Here is a 24,026-nt window from a genome sequence, read left to right on the forward strand (position 1 = left end):
TTTGGTGTTTATTTTTTAATGTGTTTCGTGCATGTTTCTTTATTTACTTTTTTCTTTTTTGGGGGTGGCAGATGCAAATCAAAGGTGAAACTGCAAAGACAGGTGCTCCCAGGTCCATTTCAAAGTATGAAACTCAATAGCCCCTGATGCTATACATGTCCGATGGCAAACGATACAAAATAATTTATCTCGAAATTATGCAAGAGCAAAAGATGTTTATGTAATTACTTCTACATTTTATTTGATTAATACTAAAAGTAGTCAAATTCATTCATGCACCAATTTAATATTGTAATGGAGATTATTAATTTGCATCGGGCGAACGGACTAGCGAAAGCAATTTATTAAAACTCTCCAAAAAATAATACTCATAATAGAAGATCAACTACTGCAAGAGTACGCAATAATACTGTTTAATCTAACATCATAACATCTCATGATCGAAGTCGTTTGTTAATTCATCCTTCTGCATCGATCATGCTCTGCACTCCGTTATGGAGCATTTGTCCAAGCATCTCGCGCGTTGATTTCCATCTGTCAGTGATGTGAACTCAATCAAATGTATGATTTAAGACAGCAAATTGTCAAAGAACCTGAGCAAATAAGTAGGGAGAAACGAACCGTTGGCAATGGTGCTACATTTGTCGATTGAGCAAATGTGTATGACAAACTTGAAATTCCAGTTTGAGGTAAGCATTCTTTCATACAACGCATGACGCATGCATTGTATTTTGGCTTATTTTTGCAGGCGGACTTGCATCCATCCATGCAAGCCCCTACATCTCCAGCCGTCGGCACTGTTTGTGTTGCAGAACTCAGAGAGATCGTCGTGAGAATTATCATTGCAGTGAAAACTTCCACATATTTTCTACACATTTTGTACAAAATTTGTTACTTTATTAGTGCAATAGTATCAACACTTATATATAATAATGAGCAAAGTCAGTCAACAATCTTTTGTACATAATATGTAATGAGATTAATGTGACTTATTCTCTCAACAGTCAACACTCATGGTTGGATTTTTTAAATGCTTATGGATTCTAATTTGGGATGATTACGTTTACACCCTTCACCTGTTGTTCTTTTATACAAATCACTCTTATTTTTTAAAAATTACAGAAATTATTCTTGGTAGTTTTTAAAATCCAAAAATACCCTGCTGATCATTAAATTTTTGTTTAATTTTTCAATAACAAAAATGCCCTTATGGGTATTTTGTAATTACCAAAAGGTAAAGGGGGTGTTAAAGTAATGTTTATGGGGATGAATAATATGACCTTGTATTTTTTTTTATTATTTAACTAATTTTTAATTTTAATTTAAATTGTTTTATTAATTTTTTTATTGAATCTGTATATAAAATTACACCTCTTAATAATTGAAATATTAAATTATTTTAACTAATATATTAATAAAAATTAGTTACTAGTTTATAAATTTAAATTAAAAATTATCACACTTATATAAATTATTTTAAATTCTTAAAATGAAAAGATTTATTTTTTATTTTTATTTATAACTAAATTTATTAAAATAAATAAATTATACATATATGTACATATGTTTATACTATATAAATATGTATATAATTGGACATATATATATATATATACTTATACGTATATTTTGTTGGCAGAAGAGGGTGATGGGCGCAAGTGTGGCAATGTCGTAGGCCGCAATTGGGTGGTGGGAGTAAGGGCACATGCAGGAATTGAAGGTGGGCGTGGTAGGGTTGGGAAGAAGAAATAACTTTAAAAAAAGTTAATTTAATAATTTAAAATAGTTTTTTAATAAATATAGGGCAAACTACACTTTGCCCTCTTGAATTATCCTTGATGTAACATTTATCTTCCTTAATTAACAAATGTAACACTCACTCCTTAAAATTAAATTTATGGACAAAATTGCCCTTATAATATATATATGTATATTTAGTTCAAAGAATTTATTTTTTTAATAATTTCATATTTTAAGTTTAATTAAAATTTTCTTAATTAGAAAAAATATCTTTTAATTATAATAAAGTAAAATATAATCACCGAATTAAATAGTCAAATTGTATTATATTTTATAGGTTCAAAGTTAAGTAACAAATGAGTACAATAATTACACAAAAATATGTTCATAAAAAGTTTTTATTAATTTTGTTATAAAATTAAGTTATTAACTATTTATTTTTTCAGATAAAAATAAGTAGTTACATTTAAAAGATATGATAAAATATGTATATATTTTTTAATTTCTTTTAATAAGCAAATATGAGTTGTTGGTTATATTATATTTTTTGTGTATCTACTATATATATATATTAATTTATACTCTACTTTTAATTTAAATTCTTTATTTATTAAAAAATTTAACTAGAAAATAATTTTATAATAATTTTATGTATAAAATACTAAAATATATTAAAAATAATATAATTATCAAGGCATGAGAGTTATTTTTGTCCAACTAAGGGGTAAGTGTTACATTTGTTAATTCAGGAGGATATATGTTACATCAAAAATAGTTACGGAGGCAAAATATATTTATCCATAAATATATTACTTATTATACTCTTTCTAATATGATTTATATAAACTGTATAAATTATTTTGAATTATTATTTATTAATTTTGATAAAATTTAATTATGAATAAAAATAGAGGATGAATAATCCTTTGATTTTAATAATTTTATAATTTTTAAAAGTGTGACAAATTTTTAATTTAAACTTATAATCTAGTAATTAATCTTATTAATATATTAATTGAATAGTTGAATATTTTAATTATTTAAAAGTGGTAATTTTATATAGAGGTTTAATAAAAAAAGGTTCACAAAATAATTTTAAAATTAGTATAAATAATAATAAAATCATACATGATTATTATTTATCCCCATAAACATTACTTTGACACCCTTTCTACCTTTTAAGAATTACAAAACACTATTGAAAAATTAAAGTAAACTTCGATAGAGTCAACAGGGGTACTTTTGAATTTTAAAGGCTGTCAAGGTGTTTTCTATAATTTTTGAAAATACAGGGATGATTTGTGTAAAAAGAAAATAGTTGAGGAGGTGTAAATATAATTTTTCTTTTTAATTTGTATGAATTACTCTAATATTCTTTTCACATTTTCCTGTCATTTTGGCAATCTGGTTCTCTTTAGATACAAATAATACTCGTTACGGATGGGAGAATACGAATAAGGCTTAATTACACTTAAACCTCTTTGAAATACGAAATGATAAGTTTCTCTTTAAAAAAAATTTGAAGTTACACTTGCACCGCTTAGGAGAAATCACCATTTACAACTGTACAATTTGAACAAAAACTATCGATATCAACCATTATATTTTATCCAATGACAATAATTTAATAACAATATTTTATTATAATTACAAAAATTTTCAACTTTAAATATATTATATTTATCCTTTGCAAGTATAAAAATAATACCAGTTAGATTATTTTTATTAATAAATTATAAAGAAATAAGGGAACTTTATACTCGAGTTGATGACTTTTTCTTTCTTAATTATCCCAAATTATTTAAGTTAATGGAATTTATCGTGTTATTATGTCAATTACTTAATATTGTAATAAGGATTTTAATCAGTTTGCACCGGGCCGAGGGACTATGACGAAAATAAAATTAAATATTTTCCGATAATATTCATAATAATTAAATTAAGCTCAAATATTGTGAGAGTGTACACAATAAGACTGATTTATTGAAACAGGCTACATCTCATCGTAGTTTGCAATCAACGGTGGAGCACTCATCCAGACATCTCCCCACTTGATTTTCATCTGCCCCTCATATCAAACAAATCAGTAAATAAACTCATCTCAATCAAATAGCCTTAGAATCAAACACTTTATGTAAATTACAACCAGCTTTTTTATGATTTGGTGTAGTTACGAATATTATTTAGGTGTTTGAAAATTTACAAATATTCTCTCGTATTTGATAAAATATATAATCCTTAAATAAAAATTTGTGATTGTGAAGTTTGTCCTTATTGTATTTAAAAAAAAATAAATAAATGAGGTGGGTGGAAAATTTCAAAAAATTATAAAAAAAACATTCACTTAGTCTATAACAAAATTAATAAAATTTTAAAAAATAAATAAATCATAATTCTTAATCCACAAGAGCATTTTCATCAATTCACCCCATAAAATAGACAAAAAGCTAACAAAAACTAACGTACTGGGCTTATTGTCATACGACAGTTAAAATCTGTAGGTATTGATAATTTTTCAAGCAATAAGGAGTATTTATAATTGTGTCAGAATTTCAAGAGAACTCGTTATAATTTACTCTTTTATTGTTAAAATATAAAAGATAAAATAAAATCATTTGATACTAGACTCAGAATCAGTATGCATCATTAAAAGCTCGAGCTTTTCATTCGATTCTTTAAAATATATATATATATATATATATATATATATCGTTTAATAAGTAGCAATCTTTCATGTTTGACTTAATTTCGATTCAAATAATGAAAAATTGTTTAAAACATGCTTGAGAGATAAGAATATTCGAATTTGACTAATGTTTGATCCAATTTCTAAACATTTGAGGGAAAGAAGACATAATCAAATAGAAAAAGGAGAAACAAATTACCATGGGCATCAATGGTGGCGCATTTGTGAAGTGAGCAACCAAGATTACAAAAGTAAGATGGATCCGACACAGAGGTACGACGTCCGCATGCCCACGCACAACCCTCAACGCATTGGTTGAAATTCGGGTCACCCTTGCACTGGAGACGACATGCTTTGATGCAAGTTGCTATGTTTCCGGCCACCGAACTGACAGAGACTGCCAACAGGATTGTCAGTACGACCAACTGTACTTGGACATGTTTCTCCCCCATTTTTGTTGCTATTGATAAATCCTATGAATTCTAGATTGCAGTATGTTCTCACTATTAGGTAGATATTATGGATATTTTTCTTAATTACTGTCATTTAATTCGTAATATATAATTGATTTTTTGCCATTCGATTCTCTTTCTCAAATTAGTAATTGGTATTTTTTGTAATTACTGTCATATGTCATAATTGGCATGCATTTTTGCCATTATTGCAATTTGATTCTCTTTCCCAAATTAATATTCCTGCTGGCAAAAGCATATTATATGTATCTATTATCTTTTGAGGAAAATCTATTATCTATTATCTTTTGGTCCAAATTCTTCAATTTCGATTCAAAAATGAATTCTTAGCATATTATGTGTATCTATTATCTTTTGGTCAAAATTCTTCAATTTCGGTTCAATGATGAATTCTTAGCATATTATGTGTATCTATTATTTTTTGGTCCAAAATTTTCAATTTCGATCAATGATGATCCTTAGAATTTATTTATTTTTTTTAATTGTAAAAATGTGTTTATCATTGACTTTAATTGTTGACAACATATTTTTATGAAGTGAAAGACGGGGATTTAGGAGGAATAGTGTTATCAGGATTTGTTAGGATTTTATTATTAGTGTGTAAGTAGTTAACTTAGACTTCAGTTTAATTCTATTCTTTAATTTATTAAATTATGAATCTTGTTGTAAGCTTAATTATAAATATATGTGTCATATGATCTTAAATACAAAGCCCAAAGTTAGGACTACTTTTCAGCCCAACAACAAACCAAGTCAAGAAAAAAAGACGGAAGGAGCCTCATAGCCCTCTTCCTAACCAAAGCCCAAGAGAATGATTTGATCACTAGAGACCTGGAGAGCTTAATTTCACCTTGACAACCATCTAGGAACATAGTCCAAGTGGCAAAATATGATTAAGAAAAGAAGCTGATGAGAAGGTCCAAAAAGATAGTCCCCTAACAGAGAAGGACTCTAATCTTGTTGGACTCTCCAAATCAGGATAGACCCCTTCAGATCCCTCCAAGTAACTAGACCCCCTCACAATTGGGTGATCTTGACTATAAAAATAAAGTTTAGCCCCCTCAAGCAAGGGACGATTTTTCAAGTATTCACAAGCAATTTTTCCCGCACATTTTTTATTCTCATTCACAATCCTTTATCATACTTAATTATAATTCACACATATTTTCTTATTTTAGTATTATTATTATTTTAATAATGGATATTGATTTGAGCATCAAAATACCAATATTATTTTTGCAGATTCGCATCTTCGAGTTAGTAGGAAACTTTAGCCCACTAAGGATCTCAAGTTTATCGAAGAATCGACCATTGTGATTTTTGCACACATCAAATGACGCCGTATATAGGGACGCAAAACTAAGATGTGAGGATTAATGAAAGTTTGAAGCAACAATCTCAGCAAACGAAAAGTTGTGGGGGCTATAGGGAACACTCAAACTCTCGAGGTTGTGGTGGGCGCCTCCTTAGCTCCTATTGGAGGCCTAGAACCCTCCTAACACTCTAATCCGTCAATGTATCCCCCGTGAAATATCATTTTGTTAGATACCTCTTCGAGGAGGCTTTCTCCTGAATTGATGGGAGTAATAGAATAGATGGTTGCATCAATAGGTTGGGAGGAGTTGGCAGCGGTAACTAGTATACTTGCAGCAGCCTCTATGGAGACTAAGGCGATAGTTGAGGAAGAAGTCCCCCAAGCTTGGAGACTGACAATTCATTAGGGGGAGCGAGCTCAACTCCCACATCTCCCTGAAAGGATTCCACCTCAATGGATAGCCCGTCTGGAGTGCCTTCAAAAATGGCTCCAGAATATCCAACATCAATTTACAATAGTGCCTCAGAAGGAGCAACGTGGTGTCCCTTTGACTGAACATATGACAGATGAACTGTGTGAATTGCAAGACTTCTGCTATTGCGAAGTACAATGGCACTACTGACCTCAAGAACACCTGTCTCTCTTTGATGATGCGGCTCTCTTACATCGATAGACTGACGAGATTAAGAGTCACATCTTCGTCACTACTTTTGCTAGAGCTACTCGGCAACGGTTTTACCAACTATCGAAAGGTGTAATCGAGAGCTTTCAAGATTTTCTATCATTGAAAAATTAAAGTAAACTTTGACGGAGTTAATAGGGGTACTTTTGATTTTAAAGGCTGTCAAGGGTGATTTCTATAATTTTTGAAAATGCGGGAGTGATTTGTGTAAAGAGAAAATAGTTGAGGGGGTGTAAATATAATTATCCTTTTTAATTTGTATGTATTACTATAATATTCTTTTCATACTTCTTCTGACATTCTGGCGATCTGATTCTCTTTTGATACTAATTAATACTCGTCACTGATTGGAGAATACGAATAAGGTTTAATTACACTTAAACCTCTTTGAAATACAAAATCATAAGTTTCTCTTAAAATTTTTTTGAAATTACACTTGCACCGTTTATGAGAAATCTCCATTTAAAACTGTACAATTTGAACAAAAAATACTGATATCAACCAAAAATTACATAAACTTTTAATTTTATATATTCTTCAGCATTTCGTATAAATTATTGGCATATGTTAATTCATTTATCAACCATTATATTTTATCCGATGACAATAATTTAATAATAGTATCTTATTATAATTACACAATTTTTAACTTTAAATATATTATATTTGTCCTTTACAAGTATAAAAATAATATTAGTTAGAATATTTTTAGTAATAAATTATAAAGAAAGAAGGGAACTTTATACCCGAGTTGATGACTTTTTCTTTCTTAATTATACCCAAATTATTTAAGTTAATGGAATTTATCATGTTATTATGTAAATTACTTAATATTGTAATAAAGATTTTAATCAATTTGCACCGGGCTAAGGGACTACAACGAAAATAAAATTAAATATTTTCCGATAATATTCATAAATAATTAAATTAAGCTCAAATATTGTGTACACAACAAGACTGATTTATTGAGACAGGCCACATCTCATCATGCTTTGCAATCAACGGTGGAGCATTCATCCAGACATCTCCCCACTTGATTTTCATCTGCCACTCATATCAAATAAATCACTAAATAAGCTCATCTCAATATCAAACGCTTTATGTAAATTACAACTACTTTTCTTGAAAATTGGTGTAATTATGAATATTTTTTTATTATTTGAAAATTTATAAATACTTTCTCATCTTTCATAAAATATATAATCCTTAAATGGAGATTTGAAATTATGACATTTTTTTTGTTGTATTTTTTTTTAAAAAAAAAATAAACGAGGTGGGTGGAAAATTTTGAAAAATTATAAAAAAATTCTTCACTTGGTTTATAACAAAATTAATAAAATTTTAAAAAATAAATAAATTATAATTTTTAATCCACAAGATCATTTCCATCAATTCACTACATAAAATAGACAAAAAACTAACAAAACCTAACGTAATGGGCTTATTGTTAATTATACGACCGTTAAAATAAGAGGTATTGATAAATTTTTACATAACGAGTAGTATTTATAATTATGTCAAACCTCAACAGAACTCGTTATAATTTACTCTTTTATTGTTAAAATATAAAAAATAAAACAAAATTATTGATACTAGATTCAAGATCTGTATGCATCATTAAAAGCCCGAGCTTTTCGTTCGATTCACTAAAATATATATATATATATATATATATATATTGTTTAGCAAGTAGCAATGTTTCATGTTTGACTTAAGTTGGATTCAAATATTGAAAAATTGATTAAAACATGCTTGAGATATCAGAATATTCGAAATTGACTTCCAATTTCTAAACAGTTGAGGTAAAGCAGACATAATCAAGTAGAAAAAGGAGAAACAAATTACCGTGGGCATCAATGGTGGCGCATTTGTGAAGTGAGCAGCCAAGATTACAAAAGTAAGATGGATCCGACAGAGTGGTACGACGTCCGCATGCCCTCTCACAACCCTCGACGCATTGGTTGAAATTCGGGTCACCCTTGCACCGGATATGACATAGTGTGATGCAATATACTATGTTTCCGGCCGCCGAACAGACAGAGACTGCCAACAGGATTGTCAGCACGACCAACTGTATTTGAGCATGTTTCTCCCCCATTTTTGTTGCTATTGATTATTCCTATGAATTCTCACTATTAGGTAGATATTATAAATACTTATAATGGATATTTTTCTTATTTACTATCATTTAATTCGTAATATTTAATTGATTTTTTGCCATGCGATTCTCTTTCTCAAATTAGTACTTGGGATTTTTTGTAATTACTGTCATATGTCATAATTGGCATAAAATTTTTGCCATTATTGCAATTCCCAAATAAATATTCCCACTGGCAAAAGCATATTGTCTGTGTCTATTATCTTCTGAGGAAAATCTATTATCTTTTGGTCCAAATTCTTCAATTTCGATTTAATGATGAATTCTTAGAATTTATTTATTTTTTAATTGTAAAAATGTGTTTATCATTGACTTTAATTGTCGACAACATATTTTTATGAAGTGAAAGACGGGGATTTAGGAGGAATAGAGTTATAGGAATTTAATTAATTTAGTTAGGATTTTATTATTAGTGTGTAAGTAGTTAACTTAGATTTTAGTTTAATTCTATTCTTTAATTTATTAATTATAAATCTTGTGGTAAGTTTAATACAAAGCTTAAATACAAAGCTTAAAATTAGGACTACCTTTCAGCCCAACAAGAAACCAAATTAAGAAAAAAAGACCAACAACAAACCAAATTAAGAAAAAAAGACGGAAGGAGCCTCATAGCCCTCTCCCTACCCAAAGCCCAAGAGAAGGATTTGATCACTAGAGACCTGGAGAGCTTAATTCCTCATTGACAACCCTCTAGGAACATCCAAGTGGCAAAATATGATTGAGAAAAGAAGTTGATGAGAAGGTTCAGAAGGACAGTTCCTTAACAGAGAATGACTCTCATCTCGTTGAACTCTCCAGATCAGGATAGACCCCCTCAGATCCCTCCAAGGAACTAGACCCCCTCACAACTGGGTGACCTTGATTATAAAAATAAGTTTAGCCCCCTCAAGCAAGGGCCAGTTTTTCAAGTATTCACAAGCAATCTTTCCTGCACATTTTTAATTCTCATTCACAATTCTTTATCATACTTAATTATAATTTGCTCATATTTTGTTATTTCAGTATTATTATGATTTTAATATTGGATATTGACTTGAGCATCAAAATACTAATATTATTTTTGCAGGTTCACATCTTCGAGTTAGCAGGAAACTTTAGCAAACTTTAGCCCACTAAAGACCTCAAGTTTATCGAAAAAATCGACCATTGTGATTTTGCACACATCAAATAGCGTCATCTGTAGGAACACAAAACTAAGATGTGAGGATTCATGTTGAGTTTGAAGCAACAATCTCAGCAAACGAAAAGTTGTGGGGGCAATAGGGAACACTCAAGCTCTCGAGGTTGTGGTGGACGCCTCCTTAGCTCCTATTGGAGGCTTAGTAGCTGCAGGACCCTCCAGACCCTCTGATTCCTCAATGGATCCCCCCGCGAAATATCACTTTGTTAGATACCTCCTCGAGGAGGCTATCTCCTGAATTAATCGGAGTTATAGAATAGATGGTTGCATCAATAGGTTGGGAGGAATTGGTAGCAATAACGAGCATACTTGCAGCAGTCCTTGTGGAGACTGAGATGATAGTTAAGGAGGAAGTCCCCCAAGCCTGGTGACTGACAATTCATTAAGGGAGCGAGCTCTACTCCCACATCTCCCTGAAAGGATTCCACCTCAATGGATAGCCCGTTTGGAGTGCCTTCAAAAATTGCTGCAGAATATCTAGCATCAAGTTACGATAGCGCCTCAGAAGGAGCCACGTGGTGTCCATTTGACTAAAGGAGTTATGATAGATGAACTGTGTGAATTGCAAGACTCTGGCCATTGCCAAGTACGATGCCACTACTGATCCTCAAGAACACCCGTCTCTCTATGATAACACGACTCTCTTACATGGATACACTGACAAGATTAAGTGTCGCACCTTCGTTACTACTTTTGCCTGGGCAACTTGGAATGGTTAACCAACTATGGAAAGGTGTAATCAAGAGCTTTCAAGATTTTTAGTTTTTGTTTTTACATCTGTTATGGGAAACGGAAATCAGCCTCTTTGCGATCCGCTAGAAAGATCGGATGTTCCTAAAGAACTACCTTCACTGATTTAATACTGCCGCTTTGGAAGTGCCCTCTGCTACCCAGAAGTCAAGGCTAGTGCCTTCTCTCAAGAACTCCAGGCCGAAGACTTTTTCAAGTCTTTTGCCAAGAAATTGCTCTAGATTTGACAAATTCTTGGCTCGGGTTACCAAATACATTGACATTGAGGATGTTCAGGCCTTGAAGAGAGAAGGATGTGGTGAGAGAAAGAATGAGTTTAAGAAACCAAGATTAGAATTCCGGGACAAGAAGTCACAATTCCAAGGAAAGAACCCTGTTTATACACCTTTGAATGCCGCCATCACTCAAGCGCTCATGGCCGTGAAAGGTAAATATCTACTTCCCTGGCCCATAACGACTAGAGACAGTTCATAAAACATTGAATTTGTTGACTTACGGTGCTTTTTTTTTCTTTCCTTTTGAGTATGTATTTTGTACTTGTTTTTTTTTTTTTTTTGGGTGGCAGATGCAAATCCAACATGAAACGACATAGATGAGTGCTCCGACCTCCATTGCGAAGTATGAAGCTCAATAGTCCTTGATGCTATACATATCCAAACATGAACAACAAAAATAATTTGTCTCAAAATTATGCAAAGATAAAGATGTTTATGTAGTTATTTTTACATTTTATTTGGTAAATACTAGAAATAGTCCGCGTAAATTCATTTATGCACCAATTCAATACAGTAATGGAGATTATTAATTTGCATTGGCTCAGGAGACTAGAAAAAACAATTTATTAAAACTTTCGGAATAATACTCATAATAAAAAAAACAATTATTGGAAAAATATTTGGTTTCAAACAATCAAAACGACGTTTTGAAATATTACAATCGGATTTAGAAATCAAAAGCAATAAAGCCACGTTGGAACAAGTAATATAAAGCTATTAGAAACGCTATTTATGACAAGAAATTTAAATCGAAAACTTACAACGAGAATTGTATCGTAACAATTCTCAGTCCAATTTGAAGTCGTTAATTTTTAACCGAAGAGCAGAATTACTACTTGCCTTGAATAAAATGTACGCCCCGTATCAGCAGTGCACTGGGTTCAATGTAATTTTTTCCAGGATAAGACAGTTACAGTTCTTTTGATTTTGGCACTATACTGAAGAACACACCTCGAACAACACTCAAAAGCTTGTTACTAAAACTAAGTTCAAATCTATAAAATATTTTATAGAGAAACTAAGAGAGACTTCAAGAAAAGAGAGGAATTGATCAAAATGTTTGTGTGTTTTGACAAGCATGAGGAATGACCTTTATATAGGCATGGCCATTCCTCACACTAATGCAGCCAATAATGGCCTACTAAAGCAGCCATAAAATGACTTAAAAACCAATAAAAATCAGTCATGAATTGCCTAAAAAACCCATTTGAAATCAGCTATGAATTGCCTTCAATAGCCACATGAAACAGCCAAAAAAAAAATCTGTAACAGCATGCTGAAAAAATTGGCCATCAATGCTCTTTCAAATGTATGAGTTTCAATTTTAAAAACAAAATTCAACAATCCCCCACAAACTCATAGATTTGAACTCAGATTCCTGTGACTTGCTTTCAACAATGGTACCTTCTGGTTTGGACCACTGTCTAAGTTATCTGACGTCAGTTCTCACCAGGTCAAATGGAACTGAGCCTTGAATTTAAGCTTGTGAGTGTGACAACGTCTGTCAGTAACAACAAGCCACCAGCTTTGTGTTGATCTTTAGGGTTGACACTTAGGCCATGTGTCCCGATCCTGTTCATGAATGTTTTCAGGAATAACCAAATTCCTTAATTGCGGCCATACAACGACATTCACTTAGTTGGGCGTCTCCAGGGATGCATTGCTAGCATCTCGTCTTATAATACTTGACCCTATTCAGAGATAAACTCTTACCACACTTGGAGTAAACGCACCTTCCAGAATTTCAGGGGACAGACTCCAGATGCAAAGTATAAGCCTATTTGGTGCTCTGACATACTCTTACGACTTTTTGATACCACATTGAACCTTCTTTATGGGATCTTGAGTTGCCGTCGTAGATACATCACTGACGGGTTTTCAGTCCCATCCCCAATCTGGACTTATGAACTTGTGACAGATTCAATCCTTTCGTCAAAGGATCTGCCACATTGTCCTTTGTTCCCACAAAGTCAATGCCTATTACTCTGTCTGACACTAATGCCCTTATAGACTTTAGGCTAACTTGGATGTGTCGTTTGATCTTTTGATTGTATTTACGACTTCTCACCTTTGCTATTGTGGTTTGGCTATCACAATGTACAGCAATTGGTGAAGGGGCTGACTTACAATGGGATGTTTTGATAACAACCCAAATAGTCATTCTGCCTCAGTACCAGTCGTATCTAACGCACGTAACTCAGCTTCAAACGTAGATCGGGTTATCAAAGTGTGTTTTGCAGACTTCCAGGAGATTGCGCCCCCACCTAAGGTAAAAACATATCCTGAGCACCCATTACTCTCGGAGTTTTTGGTTATCCAGCTAGCATCACTATATCCCTCAAGAACAACACGGAATCTGTCATAATGTATGGCCAGTGACACCGTGCCCTTTAGGTACCTTAGTACTCTATCCAAAGCACCCCAATGGGTTTTGTCAGGATAACTAGTGTATCTAGCCAGCTTAGAGACAAAAATGATATATCTGGTCTCGTGCCATTTGCCAGATACTGTAAGCTCCCAATAATTTGGGAATACCTTAGTTGTGCAACCGAAAACACCATTTTCATTTTTGAATAAAGTTACATAAGGATCATATGGTGTTTTAGCAATTCTACTATTTTGATAACCAAATTTCTCAATTATCTTCTCAACATAATGAGATTGAGAAATGGCTATTCCATCAGTTGACCGAGTCAACTTGATGCCAAGAATCACATTAGCCTCACCCATATCCTTCATTTCAAACTTTTTTTTAAAAATGACTTGGTTTCGGTAATAATATCTAGACATGATCCTATTAACAGAATATCATCCACATACATGCATAGAATTATCATTTTATCTCCTTTAACCTTGCAGTATATACATTTATCATTCTCATTTACAGTGAAACCGAATGCAAGAATAGTTTTATCAAACTTTTCATGCCACTGTTTGGGTGCTTGTTTAAGTCCATATAGAGACTTAACAAGTTTACAAACTTTATGCTCCTTACCATGAGCTACAAACCCCTCAGACTGATCCATATAAATTTCTTCCTTGAGTTCACCATACAAGAAGGCTATTTTCACATCCATCTGGTGGATCGGGAGATTATACACCGAAGCAAGTGCTATAAGCACCCGGATTGTAGTCAATCGAGCTACCGGAGAATAGGTATCGAAATAGTCTATTCCATCCTTTTGTTTAAACCTTTTAGCCACCAATCTGGCTTTAAACTTATCTATGGTCCCATCAGGTTTTAGTTTCCTTTTAACGATCCACTTACATCCAATAGTAGTACACCCCGGAGGAGGATCGACTAGCACCCATGTTCCATTGGAAACAATTGAGTCCATCTCACTTTTGACAGCTTCTTTTCACTGCTTGGCTTCTGAAGAAGCCATAGCATCTTTGAAAGTGAACGGATCATCTTCAATGTTGTAAGTGACAAAGTCACTTCCAAAATCCTTGACAGTCCTAGCTCTCTTACTTCGTCTAGATTCATCTGACTCCTCATGAGTCTGATTAAAACTACTAATACTAAACCCCACATTTGACATCTTTTCCACATGTTCAGGAATAGATGTGGAGGCAAGTGAATCATCAAGCGAAACATTTGAAGGTATTTCAGTTTTTAAAGGAAATACATCTTCTAGGAATACAGCATCACGAAATTCGACTATTGTGTTGACCTCAATGTCTGGAATTTCTGATTTAATAACCAGAAATCTTAAGGCATAACTTGTCTCCACATAGCCCAAGAACACAGCATCAACAGTCTTAGGACCCAATTTCTTTCGTTTGTGTTCTAGGACTAGCACTTTTGCTAGGCACCCCCACACTCGAAAGTATTTGAGGCTTGGTTTTCTACCTTTCCACAACTCGAAAAGGAGTACTCGTATTTGTGTTTTAGAGGGACTCTATTCAGAATATGGCAAGTCGTATCCAAAGCCTCTCCTCACAAATACTTTGGTAACCCGGAGGTTAGTAGAAGACTGTTAATCATGTCTTTGAATGTTCTATTCTTTCGTTCAACCATTCCATTAGACGAAGGGGAATATAGAGGAGTCTCTTCATGAACAATGCCACAAGTTTGACAATATTCATTGAACTTACTCGACTCATACTCTCCTCCTCTATCGGATCTTAGTCTTTTAAGTTTCTTATCAGTTTGGGTTTCTGCTTCATTTTTAAACAAAATAAATTTGTCTAAGGTTTCATCCTTATTTTTCATGAGAAACACATAACAGTATCTACTGCAATCATCTATAAAGGTGATAAAATATCGTTTGTGGTCCCTGGTCAAAACTCCATTGAACTCACAAATATCAGTGTGAACTAAATCTAGTATTTTCGAATCCCTTTCAATTGATTGATAGGATTTCCTAACTTGTTTAGCTTCTACACAAACTTGGCATTTGTGATTTCGTTCAATATTTTGACTAGGAATTAAATTCAAATTCATCATTCGTTTGATCGAATTCAAATTTGAATGACCTAACCTACTATGCCACAGAGTAGAAGATTCAACATTCAATATAATAGAATCAGAAACATCAATTTTATTATTATCAACTCAAACTTTGAACAAGCCATCGTCTAAGTAGCCTTTACCAACAAAAATACCAAATTATTGAATTACAACTTTATTAAATTTGAAAATCAACTCATATCCCTCCCTAACTATTACAGAACTACTAATAATGTTTCTTCTGACAGTGTGTACATGATGAACTCCTTTTAGAGACAGAATACGCCCTGAAGGAAACTTCAAGTCCACGCTTCCTATCCCAAGTACTTCAGCTGTACTGGAGTTCCCCATGCTTACTATCCTTCCACTAATGGCCTGATAAGATACAAAGAGAGATTTATCAGCACAAACGTGCACATTCGCTCCAGTGTCAATCAACTAATCATACGGTTCGTAAATAGTCAAGAGTTCGGGTTGTACAGATACATACCCGCCAGTTGCTCCTGAGGTGCTAGCACCGCTAGAACCTCCCACAACCATGTTGACAACTGCCTGCCCGGTCTTGGCCTTTTTATTAGGACAAAGCTTGGCCCAGTGTCCAACCTACCCACAGTTGCAGCATGGTTTGTTTGCTTTTGGTTTCTTATTTTTGGAGGCCTTGCTTTTATTGATGGCTTTCGAATTCGAGTTAATCTTATTCACTTTCTGTTTTCCTACTATAAGATTGGCCCTTGGTTGATGTTCAACAGGCATCTTGTGCATTTGATTTCTATGTTTTTCCTCAATACTGAAAGCAATCATAAGATCATCCAGAGACAATCTCCCTTTCTGATGCTTGAGTGTCATGCCAAAATTTTCCCAAGATTTGGGAAATTTGTCCACTATGGACATGACCAAAAACTTCTCGGGAAGCTTCATCTCAGCATCAGCCAGAGCATGCTCAAGATTGATAATCTCATGAGTCTGCTCAGCTACAGACCGATCCTCAACCATTTGATACCTCATGAACTTGGAAACAGAATACTTTTTGAGCCCTTGCTCTTCTGTATTATATTTCCGGTCCAACTCATCCACAGAGACTTAGCAGTGTAAGAATCGGAACAATAGACATCGAAGAGCGTATTTGACAAGGCTGACAAAATTGCTCCTCTGCCTATTTGATCCCTTTCTGTCCACTGCGCTATCTCAGCAGTTTTGGGATCGGTATCAATTGGTTCAGGTCTGATCACCTGAATCACTGAAAAGAGTCCTTTCATCGTCAACCAAATTTTCATTTGCTGTTGCTAGCGTTTGAAAAATTGGCCCGAAAGTTTGTCCGGTAAACCGGTCAAGTCGACCTTTTGTGTGATCGGAATTGCAACAGAAATCGGCTCGGCCATCTTTAGTATTTTAGGAAACTAAAAGTAACGTTTAAAAATAAAAGAGTTTGAAAATAGCATTTTCCGAAACAGTTCCAACGACAAAATTCGATTTTTCAAAACCTGTATATTTTCTTCAAGATTGTTGGAAAAATATTTGGTTTCAAGCAATCAAAACGATGTTTTGAAATATTACAATCGGATTTAGAAATCAAAAGCAATAAAGCCACGTTGGAATAAGTAATATAAAGCTATTAGAAACACTATTTATGACAAAAAATTTAAATCGAAAACTTACAACGAGAATTGTATCGTAACAATTCTCAGTCCAATTTGAAGTCGTTAATTTTTAATCGAATCGCAGAATTACTACTTGCCTTAAAGAAAATATACGCCTCGTATCAGCAGTGCACCGGGTTCAGCGTAATTTTTTTCAGGATAAGACAGTTACAGTTCTTTCGATTTTGGCACTATACCGAAGAACAGCTCGAACAACACTCAAAAGCTTATTACTAAAACTAAGTTCAAATCTATAAAATATTTTATAGAGAAACCAAGAGAGACTTCAAGAAAAGAGGGGAATTGATCAAAATGTTTGTGTGTTTTGACAAGCATGAGGAATGACCTTTACATAGGCATGGCCATTCCTCACACTAATGCAACCAAATAATGGCCTACTAAAGCAGCCATAAAATGACTTAAAAACCAATTAAAATCAGCCATGAATTGCCTTAAAAACCCATTTGAAATCAGCCATGAATTGCCTTCAATTGCCACATGAAACAGCCAAAAAAAAAATCTGTAACAGCATGCTGAAAAAGTGGGCCATCAATGCTCTTTCAAATGTATGAGTTTCAATTTTAAAAATAAAATTCAACAACAATAATAATGTTTGATCAAACATCATAATATCTCATGATCGACATCGTTTGTTAATTTTTCCTCCTGCTTCGATCATGCCCTGCAGTCGAAGGTGGAGCATTCATCCAGGCATCTCACCCGCTGATTTTCATTTGTCAGTGATGTGAAATCAATCAATAAACAAAATCTATCTCAATCAAATATGCTTAAAGTTGAAAACTTTCTATATCATAAACAAAAGCAAAATTTTTCATTTACCTAACTTGTAAGCTCGTGTACTATGCACCCAAATGTATCCATTTAAAAGCAAATTGTTAAAGAACTTAAGCCAATAAGTACGGAGAAAAGAACCGCTAACAATGGTGCTACGTTGGCCGATTGATCAACCAACTTGTAAGACAAACTTGAAATTCTTGTTTGAGGTAAAGCATTCTTTCATACAACGGATGACATATGCATTGTAGTTTGGCTTATTTTTGCAGTAGGACTTGCATCCATCCATGCAAGCTCCTGCATCTCCAGCCATTGGCACTGTTTGTATTGCAGAACTTTGAGACATCATCGTTAGAATTATCATTAGGATGACAAATTCAACATATTTTCCTCCCATTTTGCACAAATTTTGTTACTTTGCTAGTACAACAGTATTGACACTTATATATAATAATGTGCAAAGTTATTCAACAATCTTGTACATAATATGTGATTGGCTCCAAAGGTCATTTGTCACTTGACTTCTGAGCTCGGGGTACGAGGAATGAGCTTGGGACCTGCACAAAGGATAGGTGTGACGCCCCAAAGATTATAATATATAATTGGGGGATTAATTGATAAATTTTTATGAAATATAGTTAATTGGTAAATAAATTATAGATTATAATTGGAATATAATAAAATTTGAACGAATTAAATTGGAGTTTGTTATAATATTTGGGGACAATTTATATTAATTAAGAAAATCTAAGAGGGACGTGATGGGTATTTTGAGAAAAATCTAATTAAATAAATAAAATAATAATAATATCATATATATAAATATAAATAATATATAATACATAATAGTACATGGCATAGAAATATTATATACATATATATATGAGAGAGAAAGAAAGAAGTGAGGGTTGGCCCACCAGCCCACCGCCTCACTCTTTCTCTCTTTTTCTTTTGTTTCTTTTTTTTTTTTAAATTTACACAACACACACAACACAACACATACACAAACAAAATAGGGGAAATTGCAATCCTTCCACGGAAAAACAAAAAAGAAACCGAGGTGCGAAAATTGTAATTTTAATTTTTAATAATTTATATAATTATATTATTTAGTTAGTCCATTTATTAAATATTATTTATATTGAGCTATGTACTATTTAATCTGAATATTTTACGGGTTTGATTATTTAAAATAGTGTCTAATAAAATATAGAATCGGATATAAAAATGATGTCGTTGGTTATTAGATTATTAAATTTGTTAGATTTGAATATTACTATAGCTAATTTATACAATTCCATCGGAATTATTAACCAAATATGCAATCCTATGTATTATTGTTCAATTAAAGTGTATAATAGTGATAAATTAATAGAAAATTCATAGAAATATTCTGAAAATTATATTTAATAAATGGTATGTTAATAAAGAGGAAAAATGAAGATTTATATTTCGACAGAAATAGAATATTAAAGAATTATTATGAATTTTACAAATGATATTCAATCTTATATTTAAAAGAAATTACAATATTCTTGACATATTTATTGTGTGTGGTATAACTCATTATAGGATACGGGGGTAAAGTGAGAAGATCAAGCCACTACCTATTGAATAGATAAAGGCGTTGTAAGGTCGAGGTAAGTAAATAACTAGTATTATCCATATATGTATCTTTAATTGTGATTTTACTGTTATCTGAATTTGTGGTTCATGCTGATATGGATTTATCTGAAAGTATATGAGGGATTGATGATTTGATTTGATTGATGGTATTGTGTACGTGGAATGAGAAAATACATTGAAATATTATGTTTGTTGTTTGATGTGTTGTGGATGTCTGAAAATGAGAATATATGGATATACTGTTTTACGTTATTAGTTGCTTACAAGAATGGTGATATGTAAAAATGAGGGAGTGGTGGAAATTGAATATATATTGTGGCGTGAATACCCCTTGATGTGTTGAAAAGCCTATAAGGCGAAATGAAATGAAAAGAGTTTTGATGCGATATGAGAAAGAAATAAAATGAAAAGAGCTTTGATGCGATATGAAAAAGAAATAAAATGAAAAGAGCTATGATGCGAAATAAAAGAAATATGATGCGATTGAAAGAGCTATGATGCGAAATGAGATTGATGAGCCGGCTATCAAGGGGATTCACTTAAATTTATATAACGGTGAGATTGAGTTAACGGGAAAAATACGATATCACCTTCTGGTAAGCAAACAGGAAAAAGGAAGTTTAATTGATTATTTTATTGTGAGATAGCTATGTGGTGTACTACAATTGATTATGTTGGAATTAAATTGACTATAATCCATGCATGTCTACTTGTCCTGTTTGGGCTGTATTTGATATACATATATAGATAGGCTGATTATTTACTTACTGAGTGGCAAGCTCATCCCTCTGTTGACATTTTCTTTTAGGAGTAGACTTTGAGTTGTCTGACTGTTGAAGAATAGGTCTACGCACTATACTCAGGTAGGTCGGGCCAGTATGTTGTTTTCTCCTCTTTGTCAGCTAGAGTACAAATCTTATTTTGTTTGTATAAAGATAATATAGGCGTAGAGATCAACTGTGGTGGATCACCTGTGGTGTTTGATTTGTATATATGTAATGTTGTGGGTTGACTATGTCGTTATGACGTTGTGATTATGTATGCATATTGATTAGATGATTATGTGCATTTTTATATATAATAACAGGAATTACTATAAGTATGACGTTTAGGGTAAATATAGCCCTTGTAGCGAAGGGGGTGTTACAATAGGTGCTGGATTTGACCAAACGTGAACACTCCAAAACTCAAGTTATGTCGTGTAAATAAATAAATTGTACATCGTAAAAGCTGGTACATTAATAGTTACACTAACCTTCATAAATATTAGCATATTTATACTTATAATCATTCATACGGACGACATGTCTTGCTAGGAGATGCTAACGCATATCGTCTATCCAGCATCCTTTGTTGACTTATGTACTTGTAGGGCCTCAACGAGCCTCTCACATTTGTGAGCCCATATTACTTCTTAGATTATTTTTGGGCATGCTTTCTCTACTTTAGGCTTTGCTTAGCTTATCCACATCAATATGTAATAAGATTAATGTCATTGCTTTCTTATTCTCTCAACACTCAAAGCTAGATTTATTAAATACTTATGGATTTTTGTGTGATTACTATTTTTTTATGTCATTCTGGAAATTTGGGGTGATAATGGGGCGGATCTCGGTTCGCCAACTTCGGGAAGGACTTGGGATCCGTCCCGTCCCGATTATATTCAAACCCTGCCCCACTTAACTATAAAACCCGTCGGAATGGATCTAACCTAATAGAGTCGATTATTTTTATTTTTATTATTTATTTTATAAATATATATAAAAAATTAAAATAGCAATCAAATAAAATTGTTCTTGGCCTAACTCAAATATTCAAAGCTAAAAAATAAATTCTCAACTATAAATGAAGTATTCACAAAACAAACTAAACAATTGATAGCAATTACATAGTACCAACATTTTTTTTTCATTTTCGTCCTCATTAAGTATTTTGAGATAATTTTTTAATTTATTATTTATTGAACAAATACCTAATAATAAATAAATAAAATAATATAATATTTTGTTAGTATTTATTCTGCCAAAATAAAGTAAAATAATATATATCTATATATAAATATTAAATAATAAAACTAGGGCAGATCTCGAGGTGGGTCTCGAGGCGAGTCCTTAAGGACCAGGGATAGGCCTCGAACCTTGCTGGGTCCTAATATTTAGGACCCACTATCCATCTCGCTTGTATTTTTTTGGACCCCAACTCGCCCCATTAAGAGCAAATCTGGGAAGTAATCTACCGGATTCAGGTTCGATTGCCACCCCTACCGGCAATCTAAATCTCATCCAATACTAATAGCTAATGGGTGAACAAAAATAAAGGTTCATTACATTTAAAGCCCCTTTGAAACACGAAATTATAATTTTTTCTTAAAATCTTTTAAATTTGTACTTGCACCACTTACCAGAAATCTCCATTTACAACTGTACCTTTTGTGTTAGTGTTATGAAAAAAAATACCGCCATCAACAAAAAATAATACATAACCTTATAATTTTATGCATCATTTATCATTTCGTAAAAAATATTAACAACATGATTAATTTTTTCATTCATCAATCGTTGCATATGTAATGACAATAGTTTGAAAACAATTATAACACACTCCTTTGACTTTAAATATATTATATTTGCCCATTGCAAGTATAAGAATTACTAATTAGAGTATCTTGATCATTAATAATGAGAAATAACGGAACTTTATACTCGATTTGATGAATTTTTCTTTACCCGAATTTTTTAAATTAATGGAACTTATGGAATATTTTAAACTAATGTTATATTGTGTCAATTACTTAATATTGTAATAAAGACTTTAATCATTTGCACCGGGTTGAGGTACTGTAAAAAAAATAATACTAAATATTTTTCTGTAATATTCATAATAATTAAATTAAGCTCAAATTAATATTGTAAGAGTACACAATAAAACTGATTTATTTAAACAGGCTACATCTGATCATGCTTTGCAATAAACGGTGGAGCATTCATCCAGACATCTCCCCAGTTGATTTTCATCTGCCACTAATATCAAACAAATCAGTGAACAACTCATCCCAATCAAATGGCCTTAGAATTAAACTTAAATACTTTCATCTCAATCAAGACTTTTCGAAAACTCTCATCCTCATCCAACTCGATCAAATCTAAAATTAATCATATAATAATGTAATATACTTATCGTGTGATTGGTGTACAATTTAAAAAAAATTGTAATTGATTTGGTTCGAACAAACCTGATCTGAGCAGGAGGAATTTTCTATCAATTAGACTAGAACAATAGATACAGTATACATGCATCTAAGACCAATTTCCTAAAAACTTAGGGAAAGAAGACATAATCAATTAGTAGAAAGGGCGAAACAAATTACCATGGGCATCAATGGCGGCGCATTTCTGAAGTGAGCAACCAAGATTACAAAAGTAAGATGGATCCGAAGCAGTGGTGCGAGGTATGCATGCTCGCGCACAACCCTCGACGCATTGGTCGAAATTCGGCTTACCCTTGCACTTGAAATTACATGTTCTGATGCAAGTCGCTGTGTTTCCGGCCACGGAACTGACAGAGACTGCCAACAGGATTGTCAGTACGACCAACTGTACTTGGACATATTTCTCCCCCATTTTTGTTGCTATTGATAAATCCTATGAATTCTAGATTGCAATAGTGTTATAACAATAATTGTCATAAATACTGTCCTGTATGTTCTCACTAATGATGAACTTTTGCCATTCTTGCAATTCGATTCTCTTTCGCAAGTTAATAGTTAGGATTTTGGCATTATTGCAATTTGATTCACTTTCCCAAATTAATATTTCTACTGGCAAAAGCATATTATGAAAACAACTCAAAACAAAAAAAAAAAAAAAAAGAAAGAAAGAAAACAAATCTTACATAGTTAATGTGTATGCACCCAAATATTGACAAATTGAAGACTTTTCACATTTTGAGGAAATGTATTTCTATTATCTTTTTACCCAAATTCTTCTATTTTGACCAAATGGTGAATTTTTATAATTTAGAAAAAAACTACTTAATTGGTAGGTAAATATTAATGGTAATATTAATAATTTTCTTAATTGATTATAACATAAATATTTTCCACCTCGATATATATCTGTGGTAATGATTATTTTTATTTCTAAATAAATATTTAAATTCTTTTTGATTGAAAATCCACCATATGTAACCATATATTTTTAATATTAGTCAGTACTGTTTATTTTTTTTTATTTTTTCGCAATTTAGATGATACATAT

The 24,026-nt window shown here is 32.5% G+C and overlaps 3 long non-coding RNA genes across 3 annotated transcripts; all 3 read right to left on the bottom strand.

Annotated features, from left to right (window-relative positions):
* Positions 1 to 328: 328 nt before the first annotated feature.
* LOC148788711 (uncharacterized) lies at positions 329 to 920 on the bottom strand. The gene is made up of 2 exons (XR_016064929.1): positions 622 to 920; positions 329 to 534 (listed from the first exon to the last, which is right to left on the bottom strand). It is a non-coding gene; the product is annotated as an uncharacterized LOC148788711 (long non-coding RNA).
* A 2,719-nt stretch (positions 921 to 3,639) lies between these two features.
* LOC148788712 (uncharacterized) lies at positions 3,640 to 5,027 on the bottom strand. Its single transcript, XR_016064943.1, has 2 exons — positions 4,626 to 5,027; positions 3,640 to 3,802 (listed from the first exon to the last, which is right to left on the bottom strand). It is a non-coding gene; the product is annotated as an uncharacterized LOC148788712 (long non-coding RNA).
* A 2,744-nt stretch (positions 5,028 to 7,771) lies between these two features.
* LOC148788713 (uncharacterized) lies at positions 7,772 to 12,303 on the bottom strand. The gene is made up of 2 exons (XR_016064827.1): positions 8,742 to 12,303; positions 7,772 to 7,940 (listed from the first exon to the last, which is right to left on the bottom strand). It is a non-coding gene; the product is annotated as an uncharacterized LOC148788713 (long non-coding RNA).
* Positions 12,304 to 24,026: the final 11,723 nt, after the last annotated feature.

This window comes from Sesamum indicum, linkage group LG3 (assembly GCF_026168435.1).
Source record: "Sesamum indicum cultivar Baizhima isolate 11 linkage group LG3, ASM2616843v1, whole genome shotgun sequence".
In the NCBI taxonomy this organism is placed as follows: domain Eukaryota; kingdom Viridiplantae; phylum Streptophyta; class Magnoliopsida; order Lamiales; family Pedaliaceae; genus Sesamum; species Sesamum indicum.